Source organism: Triturus cristatus, chromosome 5_2, assembly GCF_964204655.1.
Source record: "Triturus cristatus chromosome 5_2, aTriCri1.1, whole genome shotgun sequence".
In the NCBI taxonomy this organism is placed as follows: Eukaryota; Metazoa; Chordata; class Amphibia; order Caudata; family Salamandridae; genus Triturus; species Triturus cristatus.
In genome coordinates this window covers 554,502,319-554,518,585 of record NC_140588.1, presented here as the reverse complement: position 1 = coordinate 554,518,585, position 16,267 = coordinate 554,502,319, and the positions used below count along the sequence as shown (strand labels likewise).

Genomic DNA, 16,267 nt, shown 5'->3' with positions numbered 1-16,267 from the left:
CATTCAGTTCTTAAAAGTTTTATTTGGAACAACATCACATTTACTTATAAACATGTAAAAATCAACCTGTACATATGTATCTCTGTATATATAGCTATATGTCTCTGTATATTTATAGGAACATATAAACATATAGATTATAAAAATAAATATAATTAGTGGAGGTGAAAATCATGAACAGTTGTTGCCTCTCAGCATTTGAAACATGAGTTTCTACTTCTTTCTCTTTTATATGTCCTGAAATTGAGATAGTCACTTTTTACTCATTATTGATCCAACAATACAGTTGATGTATACAAAGCATATCATATGATTTGTGAATGAAGTTCAAAAATGAGAATTTGATCAGTACCTGTCATGCCTCCGACCAAAAGCTTATATTTTACGATTGGAGATCAACTGTTGTAAATCAGCATGAAAAACATTTTCTTTTCACGATTTCCATACTAATATAAAACAACATTTTTACTAGCTGAATGAGATCATCATTTGGGTTCCTCTATGTTTGATTGAAGAAAACTTCTCATTCAAAATGTGCTATTTTCGCCTTATCAATAGCGGGAAAGCTTAAAAAAGTGATGCTGTGAATCACCCGTCTGAAATGCGTTTGAGAAAATCAGGATATGATTTTATAATGGCTAACTACTTTGTGAAGAAATTTGATGTCAAAGTATTGTAAAGTTTGTATTGATGTAACTTGTTCAAGCTGATGGACATTTTGAAAGCATTCAATAATTGACTCTTTCAACCTACTGGTGTTGGATTTGAGCTATCAATGAACAAAGATGAAGAAATGGAAAAGCTCAAGAGTAATAAAAAAAGTCCCTCCAAGGTTTCAAATCGGATCATTGGATGCAAAGTCCAAATTGCCAACCATTGCTCTATCGAGCCACCCATGCAGGAGACAGAGACATTGCTTCAGTAGTCTGGAAATGTAGACTGTTTTATTATGCTACAGGCAAAGATGAACATTGTGATATAACTTTTATATTCAGATAAACATTTGAATATTTAACACTTTTATAGAGAATATAGCTGAAAAGAATCAAATCACATTAAATCTCTATCCACTATGACCATTCAAATGAGATATCTTTTTATCAATATAAGAGAAGGACATCACTGATGCGCTCTCTTTTGTCTCAATGGAAAAGGCACTCTTGTGTGAGAGGGTTCCATGGTGTAATGGTTAGCACTCTGGACTCTGAATCCAGCGATCCGAGTTCAAATCTCGGTGGGACCTACTACAATAATGAGATTCACTGTTTAACTCATTTTTTAGAATTTGGTCTAGAAAAAACCTAATATCAATGTTTTATACTGATGCGTATGAACGCATAAGTATGTATAGATGCATACATAGCATTATCCATCTAGATAGCTGTTAGACAATATGAACATATCAATTATTCATAAACATAAATATTGAAGTTGAACCTAGAAACTGTTCTTTCACATCCACATTGTAAACATGAGTTTATTTTCCTTTCTCATCTATATGGCCAGTAATGAGATAGTTCATTTTTGCTGATTTCTTAGCTGACAACATGCTGGACTTACACAGTGCATTTCATTGTGAATTTCTTTGAAAGTGAATTTCAGATTCACACCTTTGACATGTCTTTCAAAAGATTCAACTTTATTGGTTGTGGATTTACTGTTGAAAATCAGTGTGTAAAATCTTTGTACGTCTGAATTTCAAGATTATTATTCAAACTGCACATCTTCGGTCCCCGTAATACAAAGTTTGACTCCTCAAGTTTTGTTTTAATGAATGCTTTGCAATTAAAAAGTTCCTTGTTCCCCTTATCAATAACAGTAAGATTTTAAAAAGTAATGTCGTGCATCAAGCCCCTGTGATGAGTTTGAGAAACCAGAGTGAGTTTGTAAAATCTCTCATTATTTTGAGCCATTTAGTTTCCAGGTATTGTAAAAATTCTATTATTTGCTCACATCTAGTAAACTTTTAGAGTATAATCAATAAATTAATTTTTCACCCTACCGGTATTAGATATGTGATATTAATGAATACACTTGAAAGAAAATGATTTGGTCAAGAGTCATAAAATGGTCCCACCGAGATTTGAACTCGGATCATTGGATTCAAAGTCCAAAGTGCTAACCATTACACCATGGAACCTCCCATGTGAAAGGAGTGCAAACTGCTGCAGCAATGTGGAAATGTCAAAGTTTTTAATATTCTACTGTCAAAGAGAAACTGAATTGGATTGCTTTCCTATTCTGGTAAACTTTTGCATATTGAACTATGTTGGGGAAGGATGTTGCCCAAAAGACTCAAATAACGTTATAACTCTGTTGAACAGTGGTTTTTATGTGAGATAATATTTTTCAATGAAAGATAAGTTGCCCCCTGAGGCAAATCTCTTCTGTCAAAATGGAAAGCTCACCCTGGTACGGGAGGGTGGATGGTGTCGTGGTTAGCACTCTGGACTCTGAAAACAGGGATCTGAGTACAAATTTCAGTGGGACTTATCTGAACATTACAATGTTCTTTTCCATTCAGTTCTTAAAAGTTTTATTTGGAACAACATCACATTTACTTATAAACATGTAAAAATCAACCTGTACATATGTATCTCTGTATATATAGCTATATGTCTCTGTATATTTATAGGAACATATAAACATATAGATTATAAAAATAAATATAATTAGTGGAGGTGAAAATCATGAACAGTTGTTGCCTCTCAGCATTTGAAACATGAGTTTCTACTTCTTTCTCTTTTATATGTCCTGAAATTGAGATAGTCACTTTTTACTCATTATTGATCCAACAATACAGTTGATGTATACAAAGCTTATCATATGATTTGTGAATGAAGTTCAAAAATGAGAATTTGATCAGTACCTGTCATGCCTCCGACCAAAAGCTTATATTTTACGATTGGAGATCAACTGTTGTAAATCAGCATGAAAAACATTTTCTTTTCACGATTTCCATACTAATATAAAACAACATTTTTACTAGCTGAATGAGATCATCATTTGGGTTCCTCTATGTTTGATTGAAGAAAACTTCTCATTCAAAATGTGCTATTTTCGCCTTATCAATAGCGGGAAAGCTTAAAAAAGTGATGCTGTGAATCACCCGTCTGAAATGCGTTTGAGAAAATCAGGATATGATTTTATAATGGCTAACTACTTTGTGAAGAAATTTGATGTCAAAGTATTGTAAAGTTTGTATTGATGTAACTTGTTCAAGCTGATGGACATTTTGAAAGCATTCAATAATTGACTCTTTCAACCTACTGGTGTTGGATTTGAGCTATCAATGAACAAAGATGAAGAAATGGAAAAGCTCAAGAGTAATAAAAAAAGTCCCTCCAAGGTTTCAAATCGGATGATTGGATGCAAAGTCCAAATTGCCAACCATTGCTCTATCGAGCCACCCATGCAGGAGACAGAGACATTGCTTCAGTAGTCTGGAAATGTAGACTGTTTTATTATGCTACAGGCAAAGATGAACATTGTGATATAACTTTTATATTCAGATAAACATTTGAATATTTAACACTTTTATAGAGAATATAGCTGAAAAGAATCAAATCACATTAAATCTCTATCCACTATGACCATTCAAATGAGATATCTTTTTATCAATATAAGAGAAGGACATCACTGATGCGCTCTCTTTTGTCTCATTGGAAAAGGCACTCTTGTGTGAGAGGGTTCCATGGTGTAATGGTTAGCACTCTGGACTCTGAATCCAGCGATCCGAGTTCAAATCTCGGTGGGACCTACTACAATAATGAGATTCACTGTTTAACTCATTTTTTAGAATTTGGTCTAGAAAAAACCTAATATCAATGTTTTATACTGATGCGTATGAACGCATAAGTATGTATAGATGCATACATAGCATTATCCATCTAGATAGCTGTTAGACAATATGAACATATCAATTATTCATAAACATAAATATTGAAGTTGAACCTAGAAACTGTTCTTTCACATCCACATTGTAAACATGAGTTTATTTTCCTTTCTCATCTATATGGCCAGTAATGAGATAGTTCATTTTTGCTGATTTCTTAGCTGACAACATGCTGGACTTACACAGTGCATTTCATTGTGAATTTCTTTGAAAGTGAATTTCAGATTCACACCTTTGACATGTCTTTCAAAAGATTCAACTTTATTGGTTGTGGATTTACTGTTGAAAATCAGTGTGTAAAATCTTTGTACGTCTGAATTTCAAGATTATTATTCAAACTGCACATCTTCGGTCCCCGTAATACAAAGTTTGACTCCTCAAGTTTTGTTTTAATGAATGCTTTGCAATTAAAAAGTTCCTTGTTCCCCTTATCAATAACAGTAAGATTTTAAAAAGTAATGTCGTGCATCAAGCCCCTGTGATGAGTTTGAGAAACCAGAGTGAGTTTGTAAAATCTCTCATTATTTTGAGCCATTTAGTTTCCAGGTATTGTAAAAATTCTATTATTTGCTCACATCTAGTAAACTTTTAGAGTATAATCAATAAATTAATTTTTCACCCTACCGGTATTAGATATGTGATATTAATGAATACACTTGAAAGAAAATGATTTGGTCAAGAGTCATAAAATGGTCCCACCGAGATTTGAACTCGGATCATTGGATTCAAAGTCCAAAGTGCTAACCATTACACCATGGAACCTCCCATGTGAAAGGAGTGCAAACTGCTGCAGCAATGTGGAAATGTCAAAGTTTTTAATATTCTACTGTCAAAGAGAAACTGAATTGGATTGCTTTCCTATTCTGGTAAACTTTTGCATATTGAACTATGTTGGGGAAGGATGTTGCCCAAAAGACTCAAATAACGTTATAACTCTGTTGAACAGTGGTTTTTATGTGAGATAATATTTTTCAATGAAAGATAAGTTGCCCCCTGAGGCAAATCTCTTCTGTCAAAATGGAAAGCTCACCCTGGTACGGGAGGGTGGATGGTGTCGTGGTTAGCACTCTGGACTCTGAAAACAGGGATCTGAGTACAAATTTCAGTGGGACTTATCTGAACATTACAATGTTCTTTTCCATTCAGTTCTTAAAAGTTTTATTTGGAACAACATCACATTTACTTATAAACATGTAAAAATCAACCTGTACATATGTATCTCTGTATATATAGCTATATGTCTCTGTATATTTATAGGAACATATAAACATATAGATTATAAAAATAAATATAATTAGTGGAGGTGAAAATCATGAACAGTTGTTGCCTCTCAGCATTTGAAACATGAGTTTCTACTTCTTTCTCTTTTATATGTCCTGAAATTGAGATAGTCACTTTTTACTCATTATTGATCCAACAATACAGTTGATGTATACAAAGCTTATCATATGATTTGTGAATGAAGTTCAAAAATGAGAATTTGATCAGTACCTGTCATGCCTCCGACCAAAAGCTTATATTTTACGATTGGAGATCAACTGTTGTAAATCAGCATGAAAAACATTTTCTTTTCACGATTTCCATACTAATATAAAACAACATTTTTACTAGCTGAATGAGATCATCATTTGGGTTCCTCTATGTTTGATTGAAGAAAACTTCTCATTCAAAATGTGCTATTTTCGCCTTATCAATAGCGGGAAAGCTTAAAAAAGTGATGCTGTGAATCACCCGTCTGAAATGCGTTTGAGAAAATCAGGATATGATTTTATAATGGCTAACTACTTTGTGAAGAAATTTGATGTCAAAGTATTGTAAAGTTTGTATTGATGTAACTTGTTCAAGCTGATGGACATTTTGAAAGCATTCAATAATTGACTCTTTCAATCTACTGGTGTTGGATTTGAGCTATCAATGAACAAAGATGAAGAAATGGAAAAGCTCAAGAGTAATAAAAAAAGTCCCTCCAAGGTTTCAAATCGGATCATTGGATGCAAAGTCCAAATTGCCAACCATTGCTCTATCGAGCCACCCATGCAGGAGACAGAGACATTGCTTCAGTAGTCTGGAAATGTAGACTGTTTTATTATGCTACAGGCAAAGATGAACATTGTGATATAACTTTTATATTCAGATAAACATTTGAATATTTAACACTTTTATAGAGAATATAGCTGAAAAGAATCAAATCACATTAAATCTCTATCCACTATGACCATTCAAATGAGATATCTTTTTATCAATATAAGAGAAGGACATCACTGATGCGCTCTCTTTTGTCTCAATGGAAAAGGCACTCTTGTGTGAGAGGGTTCCATGGTGTAATGGTTAGCACTCTGGACTCTGAATCCAGCGATCCGAGTTCAAATCTCGGTGGGACCTACTACAATAATGAGATTCACTGTTTAACTCATTTTTTAGAATTTGGTCTAGAAAAAACCTAATATCAATGTTTTATACTGATGCGTATGAACGCATAAGTATGTATAGATGCATACATAGCATTATCCATCTAGATAGCTGTTAGACAATATGAACATATCAATTATTCATAAACATAAATATTGAAGTTGAACCTAGAAACTGTTCTTTCACATCCACATTGTAAACATGAGTTTATTTTCCTTTCTCATCTATATGGCCAGTAATGAGATAGTTCATTTTTGCTGATTTCTTAGCTGACAACATGCTGGACTTACACAGTGCATTTCATTGTGAATTTCTTTGAAAGTGAATTTCAGATTCACACCTTTGACATGTCTTTCAAAAGATTCAACTTTATTGGTTGTGGATTTACTGTTGAAAATCAGTGTGTAAAATCTTTGTACGTCTGAATTTCAAGATTATTATTCAAACTGCACATCTTCGGTCCCCGTAATACAAAGTTTGACTCCTCAAGTTTTGTTTTAATGAATGCTTTGCAATTAAAAAGTTCCTTGTTCCCCTTATCAATAACAGTAAGATTTTAAAAAGTAATGTCGTGCATCAAGCCCCTGTGATGAGTTTGAGAAACCAGAGTGAGTTTGTAAAATCTCTCATTATTTTGAGCCATTTAGTTTCCAGGTATTGTAAAAATTCTATTATTTGCTCACATCTAGTAAACTTTTAGAGTATAATCAATAAATTAATTTTTCACCCTACCGGTATTAGATATGTGATATTAATGAATACACTTGAAAGAAAATGATTTGGTCAAGAGTCATAAAATGGTCCCACCGAGATTTGAACTCGGATCATTGGATTCAAAGTCCAAAGTGCTAACCATTACACCATGGAACCTCCCATGTGAAAGGAGTGCAAACTGCTGCAGCAATGTGGAAATGTCAAAGTTTTTAATATTCTACTGTCAAAGAGAAACTGAATTGGATTGCTTTCCTATTCTGGTAAACTTTTGCATATTGAACTATGTTGGGGAAGGATGTTGCCCAAAAGACTCAAATAACGTTATAACTCTGTTGAACAGTGGTTTTTATGTGAGATAATATTTTTCAATGAAAGATAAGTTGCCCCCTGAGGCAAATCTCTTCTGTCAAAATGGAAAGCTCACCCTGGTACGGGAGGGTGGATGGTGTCGTGGTTAGCACTCTGGACTCTGAAAACAGGGATCTGAGTACAAATTTCAGTGGGACTTATCTGAACATTACAATGTTCTTTTCCATTCAGTTCTTAAAAGTTTTATTTGGAACAACATCACATTTACTTATAAACATGTAAAAATCAACCTGTACATATGTATCTCTGTATATATAGCTATATGTCTCTGTATATTTATAGGAACATATAAACATATAGATTATAAAAATAAATATAATTAGTGGAGGTGAAAATCATGAACAGTTGTTGCCTCTCAGCATTTGAAACATGAGTTTCTACTTCTTTCTCTTTTATATGTCCTGAAATTGAGATAGTCACTTTTTACTCATTATTGATCCAACAATACAGTTGATGTATACAAAGCATATCATATGATTTGTGAATGAAGTTCAAAAATGAGAATTTGATCAGTACCTGTCATGCCTCCGACCAAAAGCTTATATTTTACGATTGGAGATCAACTGTTGTAAATCAGCATGAAAAACATTTTCTTTTCACGATTTCCATACTAATATAAAACAACATTTTTACTAGCTGAATGAGATCATCATTTGGGTTCCTCTATGTTTGATTGAAGAAAACTTCTCATTCAAAATGTGCTATTTTCGCCTTATCAATAGCGGGAAAGCTTAAAAAAGTGATGCTGTGAATCACCCGTCTGAAATGCGTTTGAGAAAATCAGGATATGATTTTATAATGGCTAACTACTTTGTGAAGAAATTTGATGTCAAAGTATTGTAAAGTTTGTATTGATGTAACTTGTTCAAGCTGATGGACATTTTGAAAGCATTCAATAATTGACTCTTTCAACCTACTGGTGTTGGATTTGAGCTATCAATGAACAAAGATGAAGAAATGGAAAAGCTCAAGAGTAATAAAAAAAGTCCCTCCAAGGTTTCAAATCGGATCATTGGATGCAAAGTCCAAATTGCCAACCATTGCTCTATCGAGCCACCCATGCAGGAGACAGAGACATTGCTTCAGTAGTCTGGAAATGTAGACTGTTTTATTATGCTACAGGCAAAGATGAACATTGTGATATAACTTTTATATTCAGATAAACATTTGAATATTTAACACTTTTATAGAGAATATAGCTGAAAAGAATCAAATCACATTAAATCTCTATCCACTATGACCATTCAAATGAGATATCTTTTTATCAATATAAGAGAAGGACATCACTGATGCGCTCTCTTTTGTCTCAATGGAAAAGGCACTCTTGTGTGAGAGGGTTCCATGGTGTAATGGTTAGCACTCTGGACTCTGAATCCAGCGATCCGAGTTCAAATCTCGGTGGGACCTACTACAATAATGAGATTCACTGTTTAACTCATTTTTTAGAATTTGGTCTAGAAAAAACCTAATATCAATGTTTTATACTGATGCGTATGAACGCATAAGTATGTATAGATGCATACATAGCATTATCCATCTAGATAGCTGTTAGACAATATGAACATATCAATTATTCATAAACATAAATATTGAAGTTGAACCTAGAAACTGTTCTTTCACATCCACATTGTAAACATGAGTTTATTTTCCTTTCTCATCTATATGGCCAGTAATGAGATAGTTCATTTTTGCTGATTTCTTAGCTGACAACATGCTGGACTTACACAGTGCATTTCATTGTGAATTTCTTTGAAAGTGAATTTCAGATTCACACCTTTGACATGTCTTTCAAAAGATTCAACTTTATTGGTTGTGGATTTACTGTTGAAAATCAGTGTGTAAAATCTTTGTACGTCTGAATTTCAAGATTATTATTCAAACTGCACATCTTCGGTCCCCGTAATACAAAGTTTGACTCCTCAAGTTTTGTTTTAATGAATGCTTTGCAATTAAAAAGTTCCTTGTTCCCCTTATCAATAACAGTAAGATTTTAAAAAGTAATGTCGTGCATCAAGCCCCTGTGATGAGTTTGAGAAACCAGAGTGAGTTTGTAAAATCTCTCATTATTTTGAGCCATTTAGTTTCCAGGTATTGTAAAAATTCTATTATTTGCTCACATCTAGTAAACTTTTAGAGTATAATCAATAAATTAATTTTTCACCCTACCGGTATTAGATATGTGATATTAATGAATACACTTGAAAGAAAATGATTTGGTCAAGAGTCATAAAATGGTCCCACCGAGATTTGAACTCGGATCATTGGATTCAAAGTCCAAAGTGCTAACCATTACACCATGGAACCTCCCATGTGAAAGGAGTGCAAACTGCTGCAGCAATGTGGAAATGTCAAAGTTTTTAATATTCTACTGTCAAAGAGAAACTGAATTGGATTGCTTTCCTATTCTGGTAAACTTTTGCATATTGAACTATGTTGGGGAAGGATGTTGCCCAAAAGACTCAAATAACGTTATAACTCTGTTGAACAGTGGTTTTTATGTGAGATAATATTTTTCAATGAAAGATAAGTTGCCCCCTGAGGCAAATCTCTTCTGTCAAAATGGAAAGCTCACCCTGGTACGGGAGGGTGGATGGTGTCGTGGTTAGCACTCTGGACTCTGAAAACAGGGATCTGAGTACAAATTTCAGTGGGACTTATCTGAACATTACAATGTTCTTTTCCATTCAGTTCTTAAAAGTTTTATTTGGAACAACATCACATTTACTTATAAACATGTAAAAATCAACCTGTACATATGTATCTCTGTATATATAGCTATATGTCTCTGTATATTTATAGGAACATATAAACATATAGATTATAAAAATAAATATAATTAGTGGAGGGGAAAATCATGAACAGTTGTTGCCTCTCAGCATTTGAAACATGAGTTTCTACTTCTTTCTCTTTTATATGTCCTGAAATTGAGATAGTCACTTTTTACTCATTATTGATCCAACAATACAGTTGATGTATACAAAGCATATCATATGATTTGTGAATGAAGTTCAAAAATGAGAATTTGATCAGTACCTGTCATGCCTCCGACCAAAAGCTTATATTTTACGATTGGAGATCAACTGTTGTAAATCAGCATGAAAAACATTTTCTTTTCACGATTTCCATACTAATATAAAACAACATTTTTACTAGCTGAATGAGATCATCATTTGGGTTCCTCTATGTTTGATTGAAGAAAACTTCTCATTCAAAATGTGCTATTTTCGCCTTATCAATAGCGGGAAAGCTTAAAAAAGTGATGCTGTGAATCACCCGTCTGAAATGCGTTTGAGAAAATCAGGATATGATTTTATAATGGCTAACTACTTTGTGAAGAAATTTGATGTCAAAGTATTGTAAAGTTTGTATTGATGTAACTTGTTCAAGCTGATGGACATTTTGAAAGCATTCAATAATTGACTCTTTCAATCTACTGGTGTTGGATTTGAGCTATCAATGAACAAAGATGAAGAAATGGAAAAGCTCAAGAGTAATAAAAAAAGTCCCTCCAAGGTTTCAAATCGGATCATTGGATGCAAAGTCCAAATTGCCAACCATTGCTCTATCGAGCCACCCATGCAGGAGACAGAGACATTGCTTCAGTAGTCTGGAAATGTAGACTGTTTTATTATGCTACAGGCAAAGATGAACATTGTGATATAACTTTTATATTCAGATAAACATTTGAATATTTAACACTTTTATAGAGAATATAGCTGAAAAGAATCAAATCACATTAAATCTCTATCCACTATGACCATTCAAATGAGATATCTTTTTATCAATATAAGAGAAGGACATCACTGATGCGCTCTCTTTTGTCTCAATGGAAAAGGCACTCTTGTGTGAGAGGGTTCCATGGTGTAATGGTTAGCACTCTGGACTCTGAATCCAGCGATCCGAGTTCAAATCTCGGTGGGACCTACTACAATAATGAGATTCACTGTTTAACTCATTTTTTAGAATTTGGTCTAGAAAAAACCTAATATCAATGTTTTATACTGATGCGTATGAACGCATAAGTATGTATAGATGCATACATAGCATTATCCATCTAGATAGCTGTTAGACAATATGAACATATCAATTATTCATAAACATAAATATTGAAGTTGAACCTAGAAACTGTTCTTTCACATCCACATTGTAAACATGAGTTTATTTTCCTTTCTCATCTATATGGCCAGTAATGAGATAGTTCATTTTTGCTGATTTCTTAGCTGACAACATGCTGGACTTACACAGTGCATTTCATTGTGAATTTCTTTGAAAGTGAATTTCAGATTCACACCTTTGACATGTCTTTCAAAAGATTCAACTTTATTGGTTGTGGATTTACTGTTGAAAATCAGTGTGTAAAATCTTTGTACGTCTGAATTTCAAGATTATTATTCAAACTGCACATCTTCGGTCCCCGTAATACAAAGTTTGACTCCTCAAGTTTTGTTTTAATGAATGCTTTGCAATTAAAAAGTTCCTTGTTCCCCTTATCAATAACAGTAAGATTTTAAAAAGTAATGTCGTGCATCAAGCCCCTGTGATGAGTTTGAGAAACCAGAGTGAGTTTGTAAAATCTCTCATTATTTTGAGCCATTTAGTTTCCAGGTATTGTAAAAATTCTATTATTTGCTCACATCTAGTAAACTTTTAGAGTATAATCAATAAATTAATTTTTCACCCTACCGGTATTAGATATGTGATATTAATGAATACACTTGAAAGAAAATGATTTGGTCAAGAGTCATAAAATGGTCCCACCGAGATTTGAACTCGGATCATTGGATTCAAAGTCCAAAGTGCTAACCATTACACCATGGAACCTCCCATGTGAAAGGAGTGCAAACTGCTGCAGCAATGTGGAAATGTCAAAGTTTTTAATATTCTACTGTCAAAGAGAAACTGAATTGGATTGCTTTCCTATTCTGGTAAACTTTTGCATATTGAACTATGTTGGGGAAGGATGTTGCCCAAAAGACTCAAATAACGTTATAACTCTGTTGAACAGTGGTTTTTATGTGAGATAATATTTTTCAATGAAAGATAAGTTGCCCCCTGAGGCAAATCTCTTCTGTCAAAATGGAAAGCTCACCCTGGTACGGGAGGGTGGATGGTGTCGTGGTTAGCACTCTGGACTCTGAAAACAGGGATCTGAGTACAAATTTCAGTGGGACTTATCTGAACATTACAATGTTCTTTTCCATTCAGTTCTTAAAAGTTTTATTTGGAACAACATCACATTTACTTATAAACATGTAAAAATCAACCTGTACATATGTATCTCTGTATATATAGCTATATGTCTCTGTATATTTATAGGAACATATAAACATATAGATTATAAAAATAAATATAATTAGTGGAGGTGAAAATCATGAACAGTTGTTGCCTCTCAGCATTTGAAACATGAGTTTCTACTTCTTTCTCTTTTATATGTCCTGAAATTGAGATAGTCACTTTTTACTCATTATTGATCCAACAATACAGTTGATGTATACAAAGCATATCATATGATTTGTGAATGAAGTTCAAAAATGAGAATTTGATCAGTACCTGTCATGCCTCCGACCAAAAGCTTATATTTTACGATTGGAGATCAACTGTTGTAAATCAGCATGAAAAACATTTTCTTTTCACGATTTCCATACTAATATAAAACAACATTTTTACTAGCTGAATGAGATCATCATTTGGGTTCCTCTATGTTTGATTGAAGAAAACTTCTCATTCAAAATGTGCTATTTTCGCCTTATCAATAGCGGGAAAGCTTAAAAAAGTGATGCTGTGAATCACCCGTCTGAAATGCGTTTGAGAAAATCAGGATATGATTTTATAATGGCTAACTACTTTGTGAAGAAATTTGATGTCAAAGTATTGTAAAGTTTGTATTGATGTAACTTGTTCAAGCTGATGGACATTTTGAAAGCATTCAATAATTGACTCTTTCAACCTACTGGTGTTGGATTTGAGCTATCAATGAACAAAGATGAAGAAATGGAAAAGCTCAAGAGTAATAAAAAAAGTCCCTCCAAGGTTTCAAATCGGATCATTGGATGCAAAGTCCAAATTGCCAACCATTGCTCTATCGAGCCACCCATGCAGGAGACAGAGACATTGCTTCAGTAGTCTGGAAATGTAGACTGTTTTATTATGCTACAGGCAAAGATGAACATTGTGATATAACTTTTATATTCAGATAAACATTTGAATATTTAACACTTTTATAGAGAATATAGCTGAAAAGAATCAAATCACATTAAATCTCTATCCACTATGACCATTCAAATGAGATATCTTTTTATCAATATAAGAGAAGGACATCACTGATGCGCTCTCTTTTGTCTCAATGGAAAAGGCACTCTTGTGTGAGAGGGTTCCATGGTGTAATGGTTAGCACTCTGGACTCTGAATCCAGCGATCCGAGTTCAAATCTCGGTGGGACCTACTACAATAATGAGATTCACTGTTTAACTCATTTTTTAGAATTTGGTCTAGAAAAAACCTAATATCAATGTTTTATACTGATGCGTATGAACGCATAAGTATGTATAGATGCATACATAGCATTATCCATCTAGATAGCTGTTAGACAATATGAACATATCAATTATTCATAAACATAAATATTGAAGTTGAACCTAGAAACTGTTCTTTCACATCCACATTGTAAACATGAGTTTATTTTCCTTTCTCATCTATATGGCCAGTAATGAGATAGTTCATTTTTGCTGATTTCTTAGCTGACAACATGCTGGACTTACACAGTGCATTTCATTGTGAATTTCTTTGAAAGTGAATTTCAGATTCACACCTTTGACATGTCTTTCAAAAGATTCAACTTTATTGGTTGTGGATTTACTGTTGAAAATCAGTGTGTAAAATCTTTGTACGTCTGAATTTCAAGATTATTATTCAAACTGCACATCTTCGGTCCCCGTAATACAAAGTTTGACTCCTCAAGTTTTGTTTTAATGAATGCTTTGCAATTAAAAAGTTCCTTGTTCCCCTTATCAATAACAGTAAGATTTTAAAAAGTAATGTCGTGCATCAAGCCCCTGTGATGAGTTTGAGAAACCAGAGTGAGTTTGTAAAATCTCTCATTATTTTGAGCCATTTAGTTTCCAGGTATTGTAAAAATTCTATTATTTGCTCACATCTAGTAAACTTTTAGAGTATAATCAATAAATTAATTTTTCACCCTACCGGTATTAGATATGTGATATTAATGAATACACTTGAAAGAAAATGATTTGGTCAAGAGTCATAAAATGGTCCCACCGAGATTTGAACTCGGATCATTGGATTCAAAGTCCAAAGTGCTAACCATTACACCATGGAACCTCCCATGTGAAAGGAGTGCAAACTGCTGCAGCAATGTGGAAATGTCAAAGTTTTTAATATTCTACTGTCAAAGAGAAACTGAATTGGATTGCTTTCCTATTCTGGTAAACTTTTGCATATTGAACTATGTTGGGGAAGGATGTTGCCCAAAAGACTCAAATAACGTTATAACTCTGTTGAACAGTGGTTTTTATGTGAGATAATATTTTTCAATGAAAGATAAGTTGCCCCCTGAGGCAAATCTCTTCTGTCAAAATGGAAAGCTCACCCTGGTACGGGAGGGTGGATGGTGTTGTGGTTAGCACTCTGGACTCTGAAAACAGGGATCTGAGTACAAATTTCAGTGGGACTTATCTGAACATTACAATTTTCTTTTCCATTCAGTTCTTAGAAGTTTTATTTGGAACAACATCACATTTACTTATAAACATGTAAAAATCAACCTGTACATATGTATCTCTGTATATATAGCTATATGTCTCTGTATATTTATAGGAACATATAAACATATAGATTATAAAAATAAATATAATTAGTGGAGGTGAAAATCATGAACAGTTGTTGCCTCTCAGCATTTGAAACATGAGTTTCTACTTCTTTCTCTTTTATATGTCCTGAAATTGAGATAGTCACTTTTTACTCATTATTGATCCAACAATACAGTTGATGTATACAAAGCATATCATATGATTTGTGAATGAAGTTCAAAAATGAGAATTTGATCAGTACCTGTCATGCCTCCGACCAAAAGCTTATATTTTACGATTGGAGATCAACTGTTGTAAATCAGCATGAAAAACATTTTCTTTTCACGATTTCCATACTAATATAAAACAACATTTTTACTAGCTGAATGAGATCATCATTTGGGTTCCTCTATGTTTGATTGAAGAAAACTTCTCATTCAAAATGTGCTATTTTCGCCTTATCAATAGCGGGAAAGCTTAAAAAAGTGATGCTGTGAATCACCCGTCTGAAATGCGTTTGAGAAAATCAGGATATGATTTTATAATGGCTAACTACTTTGTGAAGAAATTTGATGTCAAAGTATTGTAAAGTTTGTATTGATGTAACTTGTTCAAGCTGATGGACATTTTGAAAGCATTCAATAATTGACTCTTTCAACCTACTGGTGTTGGATTTGAGCTATCAATGAACAAAGATGAAGAAATGGAAAAGCTCAAGAGTAATAAAAAAAGTCCCTCCAAGGTTTCAAATCGGATCATTGGATGCAAAGTCCAAATTGCCAACCATTGCTCTATCGAGCCACCCATGCAGGAGACAGAGACATTGCTTCAGTAGTCTGGAAATGTAGACTGTTTTATTATGCTACAGGCAAAGATGAACATTGTGATATAACTTTTATATTCAGATAAACATTTGAATATTTAACACTTTTATAGGGAATATAGCTGAAAAGAATCAAATCACATTAAATCTCTATCCACTATGACCATTCAAATGAGATATCTTTTTATCAATATAAGAGAAGGACATCACTGATGCGCTCTCTTTTGTCTCAATGGAAAAGGCACTCTTGTG

General features: G+C 33.5%; 12 non-coding genes across 12 annotated transcripts; 6 read left to right on the top strand and 6 right to left on the bottom strand.

The window, feature by feature from the left end:
- The first annotated feature begins 1,171 nt into the window (after positions 1-1,171).
- On the top strand, positions 1,172-1,243 carry TRNAQ-CUG (transfer RNA glutamine (anticodon CUG)). The gene has a single exon. It is a non-coding gene; the product is annotated as a tRNA-Gln (tRNA).
- Positions 1,244-2,068: 825 nt separating this feature from the next.
- Positions 2,069-2,140, bottom strand: TRNAQ-UUG (transfer RNA glutamine (anticodon UUG)). The gene has a single exon. It is a non-coding gene; the product is annotated as a tRNA-Gln (tRNA).
- Positions 2,141-3,688: 1,548 nt separating this feature from the next.
- On the top strand, positions 3,689-3,760 carry TRNAQ-CUG (transfer RNA glutamine (anticodon CUG)). The gene has a single exon. It is a non-coding gene; the product is annotated as a tRNA-Gln (tRNA).
- Positions 3,761-4,585: 825 nt separating this feature from the next.
- Positions 4,586-4,657, bottom strand: TRNAQ-UUG (transfer RNA glutamine (anticodon UUG)). The gene has a single exon. It is a non-coding gene; the product is annotated as a tRNA-Gln (tRNA).
- A 1,548-nt stretch (positions 4,658-6,205) lies between these two features.
- On the top strand, positions 6,206-6,277 carry TRNAQ-CUG (transfer RNA glutamine (anticodon CUG)). The gene has a single exon. It is a non-coding gene; the product is annotated as a tRNA-Gln (tRNA).
- Positions 6,278-7,102: 825 nt separating this feature from the next.
- TRNAQ-UUG (transfer RNA glutamine (anticodon UUG)) lies at positions 7,103-7,174 on the bottom strand. Its single transcript has one exon. It is a non-coding gene; the product is annotated as a tRNA-Gln (tRNA).
- Positions 7,175-8,722: 1,548 nt separating this feature from the next.
- On the top strand, positions 8,723-8,794 carry TRNAQ-CUG (transfer RNA glutamine (anticodon CUG)). Its single transcript has one exon. It is a non-coding gene; the product is annotated as a tRNA-Gln (tRNA).
- Positions 8,795-9,619: 825 nt separating this feature from the next.
- Positions 9,620-9,691, bottom strand: TRNAQ-UUG (transfer RNA glutamine (anticodon UUG)). Its single transcript has one exon. It is a non-coding gene; the product is annotated as a tRNA-Gln (tRNA).
- Positions 9,692-11,239: 1,548 nt separating this feature from the next.
- TRNAQ-CUG (transfer RNA glutamine (anticodon CUG)) lies at positions 11,240-11,311 on the top strand. Its single transcript has one exon. It is a non-coding gene; the product is annotated as a tRNA-Gln (tRNA).
- Positions 11,312-12,136: 825 nt separating this feature from the next.
- Positions 12,137-12,208, bottom strand: TRNAQ-UUG (transfer RNA glutamine (anticodon UUG)). Its single transcript has one exon. It is a non-coding gene; the product is annotated as a tRNA-Gln (tRNA).
- A 1,548-nt stretch (positions 12,209-13,756) lies between these two features.
- TRNAQ-CUG (transfer RNA glutamine (anticodon CUG)) lies at positions 13,757-13,828 on the top strand. Its single transcript has one exon. It is a non-coding gene; the product is annotated as a tRNA-Gln (tRNA).
- Positions 13,829-14,653: 825 nt separating this feature from the next.
- TRNAQ-UUG (transfer RNA glutamine (anticodon UUG)) lies at positions 14,654-14,725 on the bottom strand. The gene has a single exon. It is a non-coding gene; the product is annotated as a tRNA-Gln (tRNA).
- Between the last annotated feature and the right edge of the window lie 1,542 nt (positions 14,726-16,267).